This window comes from Leopardus geoffroyi, chromosome E1 (genome assembly GCF_018350155.1).
Source record: "Leopardus geoffroyi isolate Oge1 chromosome E1, O.geoffroyi_Oge1_pat1.0, whole genome shotgun sequence".
Lineage (NCBI taxonomy): Eukaryota > Metazoa > Chordata > Mammalia > Carnivora > Felidae > Leopardus > Leopardus geoffroyi.
In genome coordinates, this window is record NC_059330.1 from 31,835,605 (window position 1) to 31,852,433 (window position 16,829).

General features: G+C 37.4%; 1 long non-coding RNA gene across 1 annotated transcript in view; it reads right to left on the bottom strand.

The window, feature by feature from the left end:
* Positions 1 to 5,823: 5,823 nt before the first annotated feature.
* The window catches only part of LOC123603436, a 34,257-nt gene continuing 23,251 nt past the window's right edge, over positions 5,824 to 16,829 (bottom strand). Inside the window, exon 3 of the long non-coding RNA XR_006714882.1 lies at positions 5,824 to 5,862. This is a non-coding gene — a long non-coding RNA (uncharacterized LOC123603436). The remainder of the gene's footprint in view (positions 5,863 to 16,829) is intronic.

The window sequence follows — 16,829 nt, forward strand, 5'->3', positions numbered from 1 at the left end:
TTGGGAGGTGAAGTCACAGGGACATAGGACAATGTTAGGAATAAGAAGGGGCATGTGTGGCTTGAAAGAGAATATTCAATATTGTAACATAATTTTCTGTTTGAAAAATGGAAAAGAACTCTGTTGCTTTTGTAATGCAAATTACAAAGAGCACATCTCTCCCTGAGTAATCATAGCTGGTAGGCATACTTAGAAGATAGAGTGAAAAAGAATTCAGAGCAAGCAGCGTAAGATACACGTTACTTACCTGAAATGCTTTCCATTGTGTTCAGTGTAATTTATACTGTCATTTCTATTGCATATATAAATATGTTCCTTCTGAAACTATACATTTATTTTATTTAAAAATTAAACTCAAGTATTGGCTACGAGTAAGATTGAGTAAGCATAGTCCACTCTGTCTCTACCAGTGAATACAGATCTAAAACTAAGACAGAAGGCATGGGGCAGCTGTTGTTGACTTTGAAAACTAAACAGTAGCAGATGGATTGGGTAAGAATACCAGAATTCAAAGTACCACCAAACTGGAGGTGCATTTAACACTTTTTATCCCTCAGGTCTCCCACTTTTTTTCACTGGTATGGCCACATTTGCAAATGTGCATGGCAGGGTAGGGTAACTGAACTGGCTGGAGGACTGAGAAGGGTTCCACAGGTGAACGGGAAGTAACTAGGGAAATCACAGACAGGAAGAAACCGGGGAAAGTGATCCCATAAAATTGTGAACTCTTGGGCTCATCTGAAGCTGTCATACCTGAGTCTATTTCTAACAAGCATACCAAAAACATTGAGAACTGAAATAACAGACCACTTTCCAGGTCCCATACTGAACCAACCACTGGGAACATTCATGAAACAGATCCAGATAGCCATACAAAGACTTTGAAAAGGTTGAAAACCAAACTTAAAGAGAATCACAACTCAAAGAAAGTGAGTCAGACTTTGCAACCTGAACTTAAATTAATCATGACAATTAGTTACAAATGAAAATTTCATTATTTCTCATAAGATTTGTACAAGACCCAGAATCTTATAATGTCCAGGATATGATTTATATTGCTTGACATATGAGGAACCATGAAAATCTCATCTGCATAGGAAAAGACAGTAGGCACCAAAGCCAAGAGAATCCAGATGTTAGAATTATCTGACAAAGACTTTACACACTTATGGTAACAATGCTCCAACAAGTAAAGCCAAAAACTCTTTAAGATAATGGCAAGAAAGTTTCAGTAAAGAGAAAGAAGAAAAGAACCAAATGGAAATTTCAGAAATGAAAAAAGTAATTACCAAAAAAAAACACCCCAAAAACAAAAAACCCACTGAGTATACACTAGAGCAGAATGGAGACAGAATCACTAAACTTGAAGATTATCTATAGAAATTGTACTATGTGGATACTAGATAAATAATTTTTAAAATATGGACACATTCTTAGATACTTAGATAATATAAAAAATTCTAAGGTTTGGGTTATTAGAGTTCCAGGAGCAGAGGAGAAGTGTGTTGCTGAAAAAATATTTGAAGACACATGGCTGAAAACTTCCCAAATTTGACACAAGACCTACAAATTCAAGAAGCCTAGTGAAACCCCAACTGGGGATAGGGAGAGTAAAGCTAGAAATTCAAGCTCAGAAAATCAAACTGCTAAAAACTGAAGAAAAAGAAGACAATCTAGAAAGCAACAATATTACATATAGGAAAGCAATGATGCAGATGACTTCAGTTTCCAAATCAGAAACCATGGAGACCAGAAGGAAGGGACACAACATAAAGTGCCTTGTGAGGGGGCAGGGGAGACTCATCAATCCAGAATTCTATGTTCAGGAAAATATCCTTCATGAATGATAGTGAAATAAAGATATCCTAGATGAAGGAAAATTCAGAGAAATGGCAACATTTGCCCTCGGACACCAGCTAGTGTTCCTGCTTCTAAGTACCAGAATTGGATAAAAATAGAGAAAGCAGCCCTAAAATACTTACCCACCTTCTCATGTCCCCCTAGCTCAAGGACACTTGAGGACTGCTTGAGGACTCCTTTGAAGTTCCATTTGCCCAAGCCCAAGCAGATTTATAGAGAGGAGTTTCCTCTTCTTCCCAGGAAATAGTTCACTGTCATTGATAGTGCTTATGGACCCAAGGTCGTACTTGTTATGGCAATATCGGCTGCCACTTCTGGCTGCTGGCGATTGGAATATCATTCATTGTGCAGGGGTAAAGAGCTCACTGGGGCACTAAGAAATTCTAGGGTAGTTGGGGCGCCTGGGTGGCTCAGTCGGTTAAGTGTCCGACTTCGGCTCAGGTCATGATATCACTGGTTGTGAGTTCGAGCCCTGCATTGGGCTCTGTGCTGACAGCTCAGAGCCTGGAGCCTGCTTCGGATTCTGTGTCTCCCTCTCTCTCTGCCCCTCCCCTGCTCATGCTCGCTCGCTCTCTCTCTCTCTCTCTCTGTCTCTCAATAATAAATAAATGCTAAAAAAAAAAAAAAAAAGAAAGAAAAAGAAAGAAAGAGATTCTAGGGTAGAAAATGGTGCAGAAGAGACTACACCCAGTGACTGAGAGGGCAGAATGCAGTAGCTGCTTTGTGTCTTCTGATACTTGGGTTAAATAGCAACCTCGTTGGTTTGAAGATACATGTTCAAAGAAATTGCTGGCTGATGTAAGCTTGCACTCCAGCCACACAGTCTCAGCTTCTCCTCTTATGCTTGCTCAGGCTCAACATGCAAGCCCCAGGCTGGCTTTGCTGCTGAAGAGAAGTCTGGCCAATGGGGCAGCTCTCAGATCTACCAAGACCATAGACCTCTAAGGGTTACACCATTCATCCCTCCTGCCTCCACCTGCCTCGAGGCAAACACTAACATTTTGATGACAGTATTTATTTTCCAAAGTAATAAAAGAAAAGTGGTGTATAACTGTTTAAAGAGTTAGAGGGAGGATCAATTCTTAGTTGGTTTGTAAAGGAAACTGCAGAAAGATGACAAACCCAGGTCTTACAATATAACATACATAGCCATCTAACTGAAGGCTCTGCTTCTTGTCACTGCAATGGCTCAGAGTTTTCTTTGAGGCCAGGACTTCTACTGATTCTAGTTGCTCTTTATCACTGAGAGGCTTATTTTGCTGTTAATTCCTCTTTGCAAATGCCAACCAGGCTTCAATGCCAAAGGACCCAATGGAATGGGTCACATTGCTCCTTATCTTCCATTTTGAACAGCAATGCCACTGACTTTAGAGATCAGGCCTATGTGTAGGTAAAACTCAAAATAGGAATAGCTGAAAAGGGCCAGCCAGTGTGAGATGGAGGACCATGCTGGGGCCTCCAAGGAGGCTCTCCCTCCCCTAGCATGTTGCAAGGCCCTGCAGGGGTAGGCCAAAGTGGGCTTGGCTCCCTCAGAGTGCCTAACACGAACACCTTACCCTGTCACTGGCCCTTACCCTCAAGCTGATCTTAATATACATATGGAAAAGAAAGTGAACTAGAATAGCCAAAGTAATGTTGAAAATAATGAAAAAGAGTTTGAGGGCTCACACTACTTGGACCCAAGAATTACTATAAAGCTGCCTTATGACAGTGTGGTACTGACAAAAGAATGGATATATAAACAATAGGAACAGAGTGAAGAGTTCAGATATAGACCCATACAACCATGGTCAGTTGTTTCAACAAAAGGATAGTCATTGGGGTGCCTGGGTGGCTCAGTTAAGCATCTGACTTTGGCTCAGGTCCGATTTTGGCTCACAGTTTGTGAGTTTGAGTGCCACGTCTGTGCTATTAGCACAGAGCCTGGAGCCTGCTTCGGGTTCTGTCTCCTTTTCTCTCTTCCCCTCCCCAACTCATACTCTGTCTCTGTCTGTCTCTCTCTCTCAAAAATAAATAAACATTACAAAAAGAATTTAAATAATAAAAAAAAGGATAGTCATTCAACAAATGATCCTGGGACAATTGGACATCTAGATAGAGGGGGAGAATGATTAAATAATAATAAAAAAAAGGATAGTCATTCAACAAATGATCCTGGGACAATTGGACATCTAGATAGAGGGGGAGAATGAATCTACAGACAGGCTTCATAACATATATGGAAGCTTAAAAAAATAACTCAAAATGGATCTACCTGAATGTAAAATCTGTATCTATGAAACTTCTAAAAGAAAACATAGGAGAAAATCTTTGAGACCTTGGGTTGGGGTGGAGAAGTCTTAGGTATGAGATCAAAAGCAAATCTATAAAAATGGAAAAATTTGTCCTCCTCAAAATTAAAAATAGAGGCTTTTTGAAAGAGTGCTTTCAGAGTAAAGAGATAAGCTACAACTGGGAGAAGATACCTGCAAAGCGCATGTCTGACAAAGGGTTTGTTTCTGGAATATAAAAATGACTCCTAAAACTCAATAATAAGAAAACAAACAACCTGATTTAAAAATGAGCAAAAAATTTGATCAGACACTTTAACAATGAAGATATATGGATATTGAATAAGCACATGGAAAAGATGATCAATATCATTAGTTGGTAGGAAAACAAACTTTAAACCATGATGATAAGAACTGGCAATAATAAGTGCTTGCAAGGACGTAGAGCAACTAGAATACTCGTACATTGAAGGTGGGAATGTAAAAAATACTACAACTACTTTGGAAAATAGTTTCCCACTTTCTTATAAAGTTAAAAATACACTCATCATATGACTCATTCATAAGTATTTACAGAAGAGAAATGAAAACATATGTTCACACAAAAATGTTTACACAAATATTTATAGCATCTTTATTCTTAATTACCCCAAACTGGAAACAACTCAAATGTCCTTCAACAACTGAACAGATTAACAAGGGTTGATACATCCTTACGAAGAATATTTCTCAGTAATAAAAGTGAGCAAAGTACTTATGTAAGTAACAACATGGTAGGATATTAAATGCATTGTGCTGAATGAAGGAAACCTGACTAAAAAGACCACTTACTACATAGGATTCAATTATATGACATTTTCTTTCTTTTTTTTTTTCTTCAATATATGAAATTTATTGTCAAATTGGTTTCCATACAACACCCAGTGCTAATCCCAAAAGGTGCCCTCCTCAATACCCATCACCTACCCTCCCCTCCCTCCCACCCCCCATCAACCCTCAGTTTGTTCTCAGTTTTTAACAGCCTCTTATGCTTTGGCTCTCTCCCACTCTAACCTCTTTTTTTTTTTTTTTTTTTTTCTTTTTTCCTCCCCCTCCCCCATGGGTTCCTGTTAAGTTTCTCAGGATCCACATAAGAGTGAAACCATATGGTATCTGTCTTTCTCTGTATGGCTTATTTCACTTAGCATCACACTCTCCAGTTCCATCCACGTTGCTACAAAAGGCCATATTTCATTTTTTCTCATTGCCACGTAGTATTCCATTGTGTATATAAACCACAATTTCTTTATCCATTCATCAGTTGAAGGACATTTAGGCTCTTTCCACAATTTGGCTATTGCTGAGAGTGCTGCTATAAACATTGGGGTACAAGTGCCCCTATGCATCAGTACTCCTGTATCCCTTGGGTAAATTCCTAGCAGTGCTATTGCTGGGTCATAGGGTAGGTCTATTTTTAATTTTCTGCAAAATGAACAAATTATATGACATTTTCAAAAGGGAAAAGCAATAGGAACACAAAAGAGTTCAGTGATTTATGGGTATAAAAGGTGGACTGGGGGCGCCAGGGTGGCTCAGTCGGTTAAGCGGCTGACTTCGGCTCAGGTCACGATCTCGCGGTCCGTGAGTTCGAGCCCCGCGTCGGGCTCTGTGCTGACAGCTCAGAGCCTGGAGCCTGTTTCAGATTCTGTGTCTCCCTCTCTCTGCCCCTCCCCCGTTCATGCTCTGTCTCTCTCTGTCTCAAAAATAAATAAACATTAAGAAAAAAAAAAAAAAAGGTGGACTGACTGCAAAGGAGACAGAAGATTTAGGGGAATGATGAAATTGTTTTATATTTGGTTTTGGTAGTAGTTACACAACTATATGTGTTTGTCAAAGATCAATGAAGTATACACTAAAGAGGATGAATTATACATGTGCAAACCACACTTCAATAAACTTATCCACAAAATTTTTTTTCAACGTTTATTTATTTTTGGGACAGAGAGAGACAGAGCATGAACGGGGGAGGGGCAGAGAGAGAGGGAGACACAGAATCGGAAGCAGGCTCCAGGCTCTGAGCCATCAGCCCAGAGCCTGACGCGGGGCTCGAACTCACGGACCGCGAGATCGTGACCTGGCTGAAGTCGGACGCTTAACCGACTGCGCCACCCAGGCGCCCCATCCACAAAATTTTTTTAAAACTACCACTTCAACTGAAGTTGCATCAATTTTTCTTAAACACTGAGTTGAACTGAGGAAACTATTAGTGTAATATGTATTCACAATGATACAGCAATGCTAGGCTCATGAGTGTAATTTTTTGGAAAAAAGAAAAAAATTCATCAGGCAGGAAGAAGCCGGAGATCGTGGTATATTATTTACCTATAAGCATTGGCTTCCAAAACAGCCCAGTACTGTATAAGAAGGCATTAACCATGTAATAAGGGAGTCAATTAGGTGGAGAAATGTTGATTACACACCAGATATTTACCTTGCTTTATAAAAATTTTAATGCTCTTCGTGAAGTTATTTTGTCTCATATTGAAGTTCCTCAGTTGTCAACAGGAGAGAGCCTGGCTGGATTTAAAGTAGGAACACATTTTTTTCTGTGCTTTCCTAAAGCAGGCATAAGACTTAGTGCTTCAGCTATCAAAAAAGTATAACTTTCAGCAAAGCTTGGTATAGTCATCTGATATATTGAAGTTTTGAATACATTGAATCTGAAACACCAGCATTATTTCTCTTTATGATTTACTTTGAACATACAGAGCCAGAATCCAGCTATGGATTCAGCAAATTGTCTCTTAAAATGCTTCATCATTTTCTTGTCTTAATGAAGCTTATAAAGACAAGGCTCTTAAAAATTATTTCAAAGAAAATACCCAAATCCAATCTCTGCAAGATGAATTCAGGCAATATTTTCCTGATGTCGCTCCTGAAAATGCCATTTAGAAGGTTATGAGAAAGGCTTTTCTTACTAATGTTGAGTCATTGCCAGATTTTAAGAGGGATTTTAGAATTCAAATTTGATGTAGCTGTCAAAAAGAATATATGGAACGTCACTTTGGATATTTTGGGGGCAAAATATCTGTCTGTTTGTCACAAGAGAAGAGGATTTGAGTGTCATCTATTTTCATCAGCATACATTTGCAAAGTTATATATTTTCCTGTACTTTTGCCTCTGAAAGCAAAGTAGTATAGTAGGTTCAGTGGTAGTTATTAGTGTCATGGCTAGATATTCTGGTTCTTTGTTTTTTAGCATATGATAGAATTAACACTTCCTGACTCTGTTTTGCTTGTTTGTGTGGTGTGTGTATAGTTTTAGATAGTTATGAGTGGAAAGGAGGCATGACTCTTGCAGGCTGAACATTTAATGCCAAAGTGAGATACCCTAGAACTCTTTCCAACTGCCTTGGCCACCAGCTATATTCACTTCCCAAGGCTGCCATAACAAATTACCACGAATTGGGTGGCTTAAAACAACAGGAATTTATTCCATCACAGTTTAGGAGGCCAGAAGTACAAAATCAAGGTGTCCGAAGGCTTGGTTCTTTCTGGAGACTCTAAAGGATAAACCATCCCATGCCTCCCTCTTAGCTTCTTGTAGTTGGTGGCAGTCCTTGGCACTCCTGGCTTTGTAGGCACAGCACTCTAATTCCTGTCTCCATCTTCACATCACCTACTCTGTGTTTGTGTGCCCATTTCTCTTCTTCTTTTTTAAATTTATTTTTATTTTTTTTAATGTTTGTTTATTTTTGAGACAGAGCACAAGCAGGGGAGGGGCAGAGAGAGCAGGAGACACAGAATCCAAAGCAAGCTCCAGGTTCTGACCTGACAGCAGAGAGCCTGATGTGGCGCTTGAACCCACCAAATGTGAGAAAATGACCTGAGCTGAAGTCCGGCACTTGACCGACTGAGCCACCCAGACGCCCCATCCACTTCTCTTCTTATGAGAACAGTAGTCATTGGGTTTAGAGCTCACCCTAAATCCAGGATGATTTTGTCTTGATGTTCTTAACTAATTACATCTGCAAAGGCCCTATTTCTAAATATGGTTGCATTCTGAGGTTCCAGGTGGACATGGGTTTTTGGAGGACACTTACTATACCAGTGATAGTCCGGATACTTTATGCTCCATCAGCCTGAGATCCAGAGTGATGATAGCATGGAGCAGAGCCCAAGCCAACCTATAATGGACCTATAGCATATGTGACAAAGAAATCCGTGCCATAGCAAGTCATTGAGATTTCAGGGCTATTTAGTACCATAGCATCCACAGATATGTATAGGTCTCACGTTTAAAGTGACCCTTTTAGTGTTCAACTTTCCATCTTTCCTGGTGTGAAAATGTCTGTTGGGAGCAAACAAACTCAGTGGTCTATTAACATCAAATGGTTAAGGTAAAAATTCCTTTTTTAAAATAAAATATATATTAATTTTTCTTCTAAAATGAATCTTACTTTGATATTTTTGTCACAATCTTGAATTTATTTTGACATTTAAGCTTAAACCCTACTTTAAAATAAGTTATCTGAAGGATACTTGGGTTAAAAAAAAATTGACAAGTACTAGTTTTTAAAGGATAATGTATTCACATTAGGAAAGTTAAAAAGTACTTTGGGTAAATGAATTTATTCAAAGCTTAATCTATCATTTCAACAAAATGTCCATCAAAATCTACATATTTCTTTTAATGTAAGAAAATGACACACAGGTTTATTTAAAAAAAACAGTCACTACAGTTTATTCTTTTAACTAATTTCCTTTGGGTTTAATATAAAAATGTTATATTTATTATTTTTGAGTCTGTTCTTCATATTGGTCTATAGTTTTCTGGGTTCTCATTTTAGGATTTTAATTTTGCTTTCTTCATTGAATAAGTGAGGACATTTGGATTTTTTTTTTTTTTCCCAGTGCCCTGAAACAGTTTCAGTATCACAGGAAGTGCATTTTCCTTTTGGTGTTTTTTGCTGTTGTTTTTAAGTTTGATGGAAATATTTCATACCTCATCTGGGTTTGATCTTAATTTGAATTTTTTTTTTTAGAGAGAGGGAGAGGGAGGGGGAGAGGGGAGCAGGGAAGGGAGGGAGGGAGGGAAGGAGGGAGGGAGAGAGAGAGAGAGAGAGAGAATCTCAAGCAGGGTCTGTATCCAGTGTAGAGCCCAACACAGGGCTCCACCCCACAACCCTGGGATCATGACCCAAGCCAAAATCAAGAGTGTATGCTCAACTGACTGAGCCACCCAGGTGCCATTGGGTTTGATCTTTATCACAGGTGATGTTAACAAACTTCTTCATTGGTATATTATTGATCTACTTGTATAGTATTTCTTTACTTTCTTAAGCTAAATTTGGTAATATAGCATTTTCCTTGAAAATAGATTTTCAGTAAGATATTAACATGACCATAAATTTATATATAATATGTACATATTTTAATATGTATACAATGTTATGACATTATGAGGACCGTAACTAAAATATTTTCCTCATATACTTACATTCCTTCTCTTACTCCTAATGATGGAAATTCTTGTTTTTAACTATTTCTTAGTTTTTAATTTTATTATGGCTTTTTTTTCTAAGCCTCATCCACTGTTCTCTACTTTTTCCTTTAGATATATATGTATATGTATGTGTTTATAGATAGATTTAGATGTACGATGTCACTCTGACTTGTGTTTCTGGCTTTCTTCTAGGGTCCCTTTTATACACCTCCATATTTGCATCCAGGGTCTTGGAGGTTGGAAAACTTCCTTTCAATTTCTGTTTTATTTCCACTCAATGAGTGCAGTTTTCTAACATTTTCTTCTTCCTTGTGCTGATAAAATTCGCTTATTGGAAGGGGCTGTAGGTGAAGGAGACAAGAGAGTTAAACACACAGGCTGAATTCACTGCTCTAAATCAGAGCTCTCTCTCCTTGATTTTGAGTAGTTACTTCATGTTTCTCATGGTCCCAGCCAACTGTCTGGTGCATAGTAAGTCCTTAAAAGCAGTAAGTATTGATGGATTTTTAGTAGGTTGAAAACAATCACTTTGTACAGGAGAGTGAATCTGTTAAATATTGTGATAAGACTTGAATTTAAAGATTCATCTATAGTATATTTATTTTTTTTACTCAATTAGCAAACATTCACAAGATGTACCTCATTTCAGCCCATATATGGAGCACAAAATAACACAATGACATGGGTCCTGTCATTGTGGTTCTTATGTAAGCCTTTAAGTCTCTACTTTGCATTCAGCTCTTGATTCTATCCTTCTTAACATAGTAAATACTGTTGTTCATTCCTATACTTTACAAGTATAAATCCCTTGATAATTTCCAAGGCACTTTCTCAGATGTTGGGATCTCCTTTGGTCACATAACTAAATATGATGATAAGGGATCTAAATTCAAGGTAGCCACAAGGACCAAATATGTTATCATTTCTCTCTTTAATCGAGATTGAAAGCACCAGAGATGTAATTAATTTGGAAAATTTACTGAGCGTTCAGAGCTTTGAACACAGTTTATCTATCAGGCAGCCACATTTACACCCTAAACTCCTATGAAGAGCCCTGAATGAACGCCAACGTCAATTATATGTCGCAAGGTGTGTATACAGTTTATCAATTGCTTAGATCCTTAACTGACATAAATCCTATGGAGAATGGAGGATGAAACTGGCAGGACAGTAGAGGATGCTGTCGTTCTGGAAAAAAGAAAATTCAGTATACCCAATGGCTGTTATCATAGATGAATCAGACCAGAAATTAGAACAATGAAAGGGACAAAATGTGGAGAAAATATAAAAACTGGAAGACAAGTGAAAATTCAGTCACCCTATTCAGCTCTTTGTGCAGTCCTGAGTGATTGGCATTTAGTGACAATCCAGGTGGCTAGCTGAGGGGTTCACCTGTCACTAGGTTTTTTTGGTGTCCTGTAAACAGTGGGCTACAAGCCATTTTGCAGAAAAGTTAAATTAAGTCTGAACCATTCCTAACTGCCAGCATAATCAAGTCATATTTGCCACTAGGCATAAAATGAAGTGGAGTTCTTGAGGATTTTTTATTCAGTCTCTGTGGTTTCTTAAAAAAATGCAAAATGAATTTCTGAGAAGATGCTAAATTTACTTGCAATTCTAAAAACTTATCACTCCCTATGGAGGGATGATGAAATGATTAACTACTGGTTACCTGAGAAGTTGGAACACCTAGGCTTTAAGCAATAAGGAAAGTTCCTTTGAATCCAGAGGGATAACATAATTCATCTGAAGGCTCTCAGTGCCTAATTGGAAAGAAAAGAAAAGAATTAATAATGTGGAATAAGGAATAATATAAAGGACCAGGGAATGTTGTAATTATCACCCATTCTGCTGTGTGGAAAATAGGGAATAATATAGTCTGATTGTGCAAAGCATAGATTTAAAAGAGAACCCACATAAATGGAAGAGGGGAAAGAGCCATTTGTTCCTTACCACCTCTTGACAAGTGATTTCTGAATCCCCTCTCTAGTGCTTTGTTATCAATAAGAATAAAAGTGATTTAAAATAAAACAATGTCTTTTCTGAATCTACACAGGAATTAAGGCATGTCTAGATTCCAAATATGCAGTCTTTTCATAGTGCCAAAAATAAACCTGAGACCTAAGGTTATTATCAAGTATTATGTGCCAGGTACAGTTCTAAGCAATTTACATGGATCTCTTCCAATCATTCCCATAAAATCCGCTATATAACTTCTCAAGTCCATCTGGATTCTGCATCTTTCAGTGCTTCTTCTTGTACACAATCAGTGTGAACAAATGGATGATCAACATTCTCTACTGCCTCTTTTTTCCTGGGTGCTTCTCATACACCATCTTCTGTAGTCTTTACAACAAGCCTGTGTGGAATGTACTAATATCCCCATTTCTGCAGACGAGGAAACTGGGGCTCAGAGAGTTGGAGTAAATGGTCTTTGCCTTCACAGCACAGAACTGGTGAACACAGGATTCAAATTTGAGCAATCTGTCTCCAGAATTGGTACTCTTGAGAATATGCTAAGTTGCTTTCATTATGCCAAGGAGGATTTTTGCCAAATACTCATTCTCAAAATTATCCTCTATGAGATCAAAGTGAGACAAGCATAATACGTGGCATAATAACTCCACTGAGTTCAGAATCAGTCACAGAATCATTAAAATAGCAAGCAGCCTCTGTTCTCACACCTCAGCTGCTTAACTGTCCCTGAGGTTCCAAACGTCTATTCTCTAGCAGGAGTGATATTTCACAGGATGGTGTGTGTTTAGCTGATCTTTTAAAGAAACTTCAGCTGGCTTATCCAAAGAGACAAAACAGCACTGCATTTTTAAACAGAAAATATTAATACATTTCACTAGCATGAATATAACTGCTGTTCTGTTGTGTGACTATAATGCTTTTTCAACAAGTGTTATTATTAATTAGCCATCTCAAAAGTGACAGAAAGACCTAGTGACAAAGGTAAGGATATAAATAAAAACTGTTATTCTTAATAAGTTGTCTGGGCAAATCCACTGGAGGGGAAAGGGCAACAAACCTAGAGCTTGGCACTTTGATGTTTCCTCCTCATTTCTCCTTATTGTGTCTTTTAGTACAATCCTCCATGAGGACCAAAGATCAGTTTCATGGTTCAAAATCTTGGAAACACCACAACTCTAAACACGTATGCACTATTGAGCAGTAATATAGGGAAGCACCTCACTTTACCCCACATTATGTTCTGGAAAGACAACATAAAACCAAAACTGATTTAGGGGATTATTTTGTATATATAGACATATAGATCTATAGTGAACATTATTCTATATTATTAAATACAGATCTTCTAAGTAAATTACCATTCCACATTCCTTTTCCATGTTTCTAGAGTTGTTCTATTTTGTTATTGATCTATAGGAAATCTTCGTACATCGTGTATATCTATTTTTTGTGTATATCAACAATTTTGTTATCGTGTGTTGTATACCATCTATATTTTTTGGAGTATCTTTTCTATAGAGACTTTTTAATTTTTATGTGATGAAATTTGTTCTCTTCCTTTAGAGTTTTTCATTTTTTTGGGTTTTTTGTGTGTGTGTGTGTGTGTGTGTGTGTGTGTGTGTGTGTAAGGATTCTACTCCAAGATTATCTAAATAGCTTTTTTGTTCACTTCTCATTATTTATCTGTCTTAGGCAGGACAGATCAGTGATGCTGTAGTAAAGAACCGTCTGTAGATTTCAAGAGCTTGACACAATAAAATGTTTTGCTCATGTTACATGTACAGTGCAAGTTAGAAGGGGATCTCTGTTTATCACAGGATGGAGAAGGTTTCAACTCTGCAAATACTATCTCCCTTATCTCCATAAGGCTTGTTATTACAATAACCAAAGCTGTAATCTGTTTCATTTTCATGCAACACCCATACTCCAATTCTCCTTACCCTGTTTAATGATTTTTTTTACGTTTTCACTAATAGAACTTGTTATTTTATACATATAAATTTTTATTTAGCCTACTTTTCCTCTTTTACTACAACCAACACTAGAATGCTCAAGCCTCTAAGAGCACAGAATGCTGTGTGTTTGTGCGTGTGTGTGTTTTCCATTGGTAGGTACATTGTGAGTCTCTAGAACAAAGTCTGGCACATAGGAAGGGACCAATAAATATTTTTAGAATTATTTAATGAAATCTCATAAATCCATAAGAGAAAAAGGTAGACAACCCTAATACAAAAAGTGGTAAAAGTTTGAGCAAGAAATTTACAAAGAAGGAAATCCAAATGACTAAGAAACTGAAAAAGTTGCTTTTCTTCATTTTTAATCAAATTCTAACTTAAACCACAACAAAATAATTTTACACATACACAAGATTAAAGTTTAAGACTTTGATAACCCAGATGATGGCAAGGGTGTAGAACAGCAAGGTTTCTCATATATTTCTGGGGGAGTATAAACTGGTCCAAGTACTTTGAAAATAGTTTGGTATAATCTAGGAAAGTTGAATATTTGAATATAGGAATATATCAATTTTAGGAATATAACAAAAAATTTACATGTGTGCATCAGGTGGCATTTCAAAAATGTTAATAGCAGCACCGTTCATAAAACAAATTTAAAAATGGAAACAATCCAAATGTTCTTCAGTAGTAATTGACTAAAAGATAGTGACAAATTTATAAAGTGGACTATTATTTCTCAGTGAAAAGGAACAAGTCACAGATACACACAGACGTCAACAAAATTGAAACCTGCAAATACATTGTTGAGAGAAAGAAGTCACAGAAGAATTATATACAATATGATTCCATATATATCAAGTTCAAAAAGAGGCAGAACCAACGGTATATTGTTTACAGTTGTGATCATAAGTGGTAAACTATTTTCTATAAAATAAGGAATGATAACCATCAGATTAATTTAGTGGTCACTCTTGGTGGGGAGAAAATGAGATGTTAGCAGGAGAGGAATTATAAGGTGCTAGCAATGTTTGTTCTTAATTAGGGTGCTGGTTATATGAGTATTCACCTATAATTATTCTTAAAGTGTTCGTGGATATTTCATACATTCTTATATTTTAAAAAGTTACTCTCATTAATTTTCCAGCACTTTGTTCCTATTACTCTGTTTTTCTCCTAGCATCCCATATTGCCAGATGTCAGGGTCAGAGGAGCTGTTTTCCAGCCCTTTAATTAATTACTTGCTGAATTCCTCACCTTTGGCCCTAGTTCCTATTTCCTGCTGCCTCTTATCTTTTGTTATTCTAGGATTTGATTAGTGAAAACTTTCTTTTTCATCTGTCACATCTCAAGCAGACACTGGGCCTTATTTCTTCATCTTATCTTTTTATTTTCTGTAAATTCCTTATTATCTGGGCATGTGGACAGAAATTTCCTCAATTTCCTAGAACTGCTATAACTTCCGTTATTTCTTTTGGATTTTGAAGAAGAAGGGAGGTAATGATTATTCTCAGATATCTCCATTCAGAAGCCTCCTATTAGAGGAGTATTTTAAGACATTTGAAAAGATCTTTACTTTCATTCCAAAATAATCTTTAACAAGCAATGATCCTCAATTTTAGATTTAGATTTCTCTATCAGCCAAAAATAATCCATTGGAAACTCTGTTTAGCAGTTAATGATATTTTAATGAGCTGTGGAAATTTTAACTCTGAATATATGTTATAATTACCTAGGAAAGTTTCAAAAGTACCAGTGGCCAGAGTTCAACCCATACCAATTAAATTGGAATTTCTGTAGGTAGAGCCCTGGAATATCTATGTAAAAAACAAAACAAAAGAAAAATTACTTAATGTGCACTAGGATTAAAAATCACTATTCTAGTGGGTGAAATAAAAGCATAAATAAAAATGTATGCAACAAGACAATTATAAGATAAAATGCAATTAGATTCATGTTTACGTTTTGCAGGAGTGAATGTTAATACTTATGCCAGCAATGGGCATGCCAACACTTTGGTCATGAGTCACTGACCCATTTTCCCATCCTGTGTTTCCAGGAGAGAAGCATCGCTCCTGTTTTCATTCTCTCAGACATCTAAGGTTTCTCTGTTCTCATAGGGCTTTGTTATTTGAAGGGAATCTCTGCTATGTATATTAACTATTGGCTGAGTATATTTTCCCCGTATTTTTACTCTAAGATTTATTTTTTGGAGATTAGCATTACTCTTACTTGCGCAAAATTCTTATATCTTAACTCTGGCTTAGACATGAAAATTTCTCCATTCTGAAATTTACAAATAGCAAATGCTCCTGAAATCCCAATTGAGTGGGTTTTTCTTGAAACGCCTAATATAGAAATGAAAACAGACTGAATTATTCTTACAGACTACTAATGGTCATTTCAGCTTTTCAGCAACTCCCTATATGCCTCTGTCCCCTTTCACTCCCAGCTTCTACCATAAGCTTTAATGCCCTTCCCAAGGAAGAGCTAGGATTTGCCTTATTAAATTGTAGTCACCCTTTAAACCCAGCTCATATCTCACCTCTTCTGGTCCTTATCTGATGCTTTGAACTGCGATCCCTGGACCCTTGCCCTAGTACCACCTTTGCCCTCTTGAGTTATCATTCACCTTGTTTCTTCTGGTTTAGCTTTCTACAATGAAGACTATTTTCCAGATTCATCCCTCAAACCTTTCCTTCACTCCTTTCCTTTCCTTTCCTTTCCTCTCCTTTCCTTTCTTTCTTTCTTTCTTTCTTTCTTTCTTTCTTTCTTTCTTTCTTTCTTTCTTTCTTTCTTTCTCTTTCTTTCTTTCTCTTTCTTTCTCTTTCTTTCTTTCTCTCTTTCTTTCTTTCTTTCTTTCTTTCTTTCTTTCTTTTTTAGAGAGAGAACACATGTAAGTGGGGGAGAGGGGCAGAATGAGAGAGAATTTCAAGCAGTTTCCATGCTCAGCACAGAGCTCAATGTGGGGCTTGATCCCATGACCCTGCAATCATGACCTAAGCCTAAATCAAGAGTCAGCTGCTCAACCAACTAAACCACTGAGGCACCCCTTTTCTCTACCTTTTAGGATTTCCATAACCAGCTCTGGGCGTCTAGGTTCTAGTGTGTGACCTTGGCTGGCCCTAGCAATGCTCTAACAAGACCTTCTCTGGCCTACCTCAAGGCATGCACCCCTCTGTTCTTTGAGAAAGGGGATTTGCTGCATGGAAGCCCCAGGAATATCTTGCTCAAGCCTAGAAATAATTGCTTTCACCAGCCATTTCCCCATTATCCTCCATT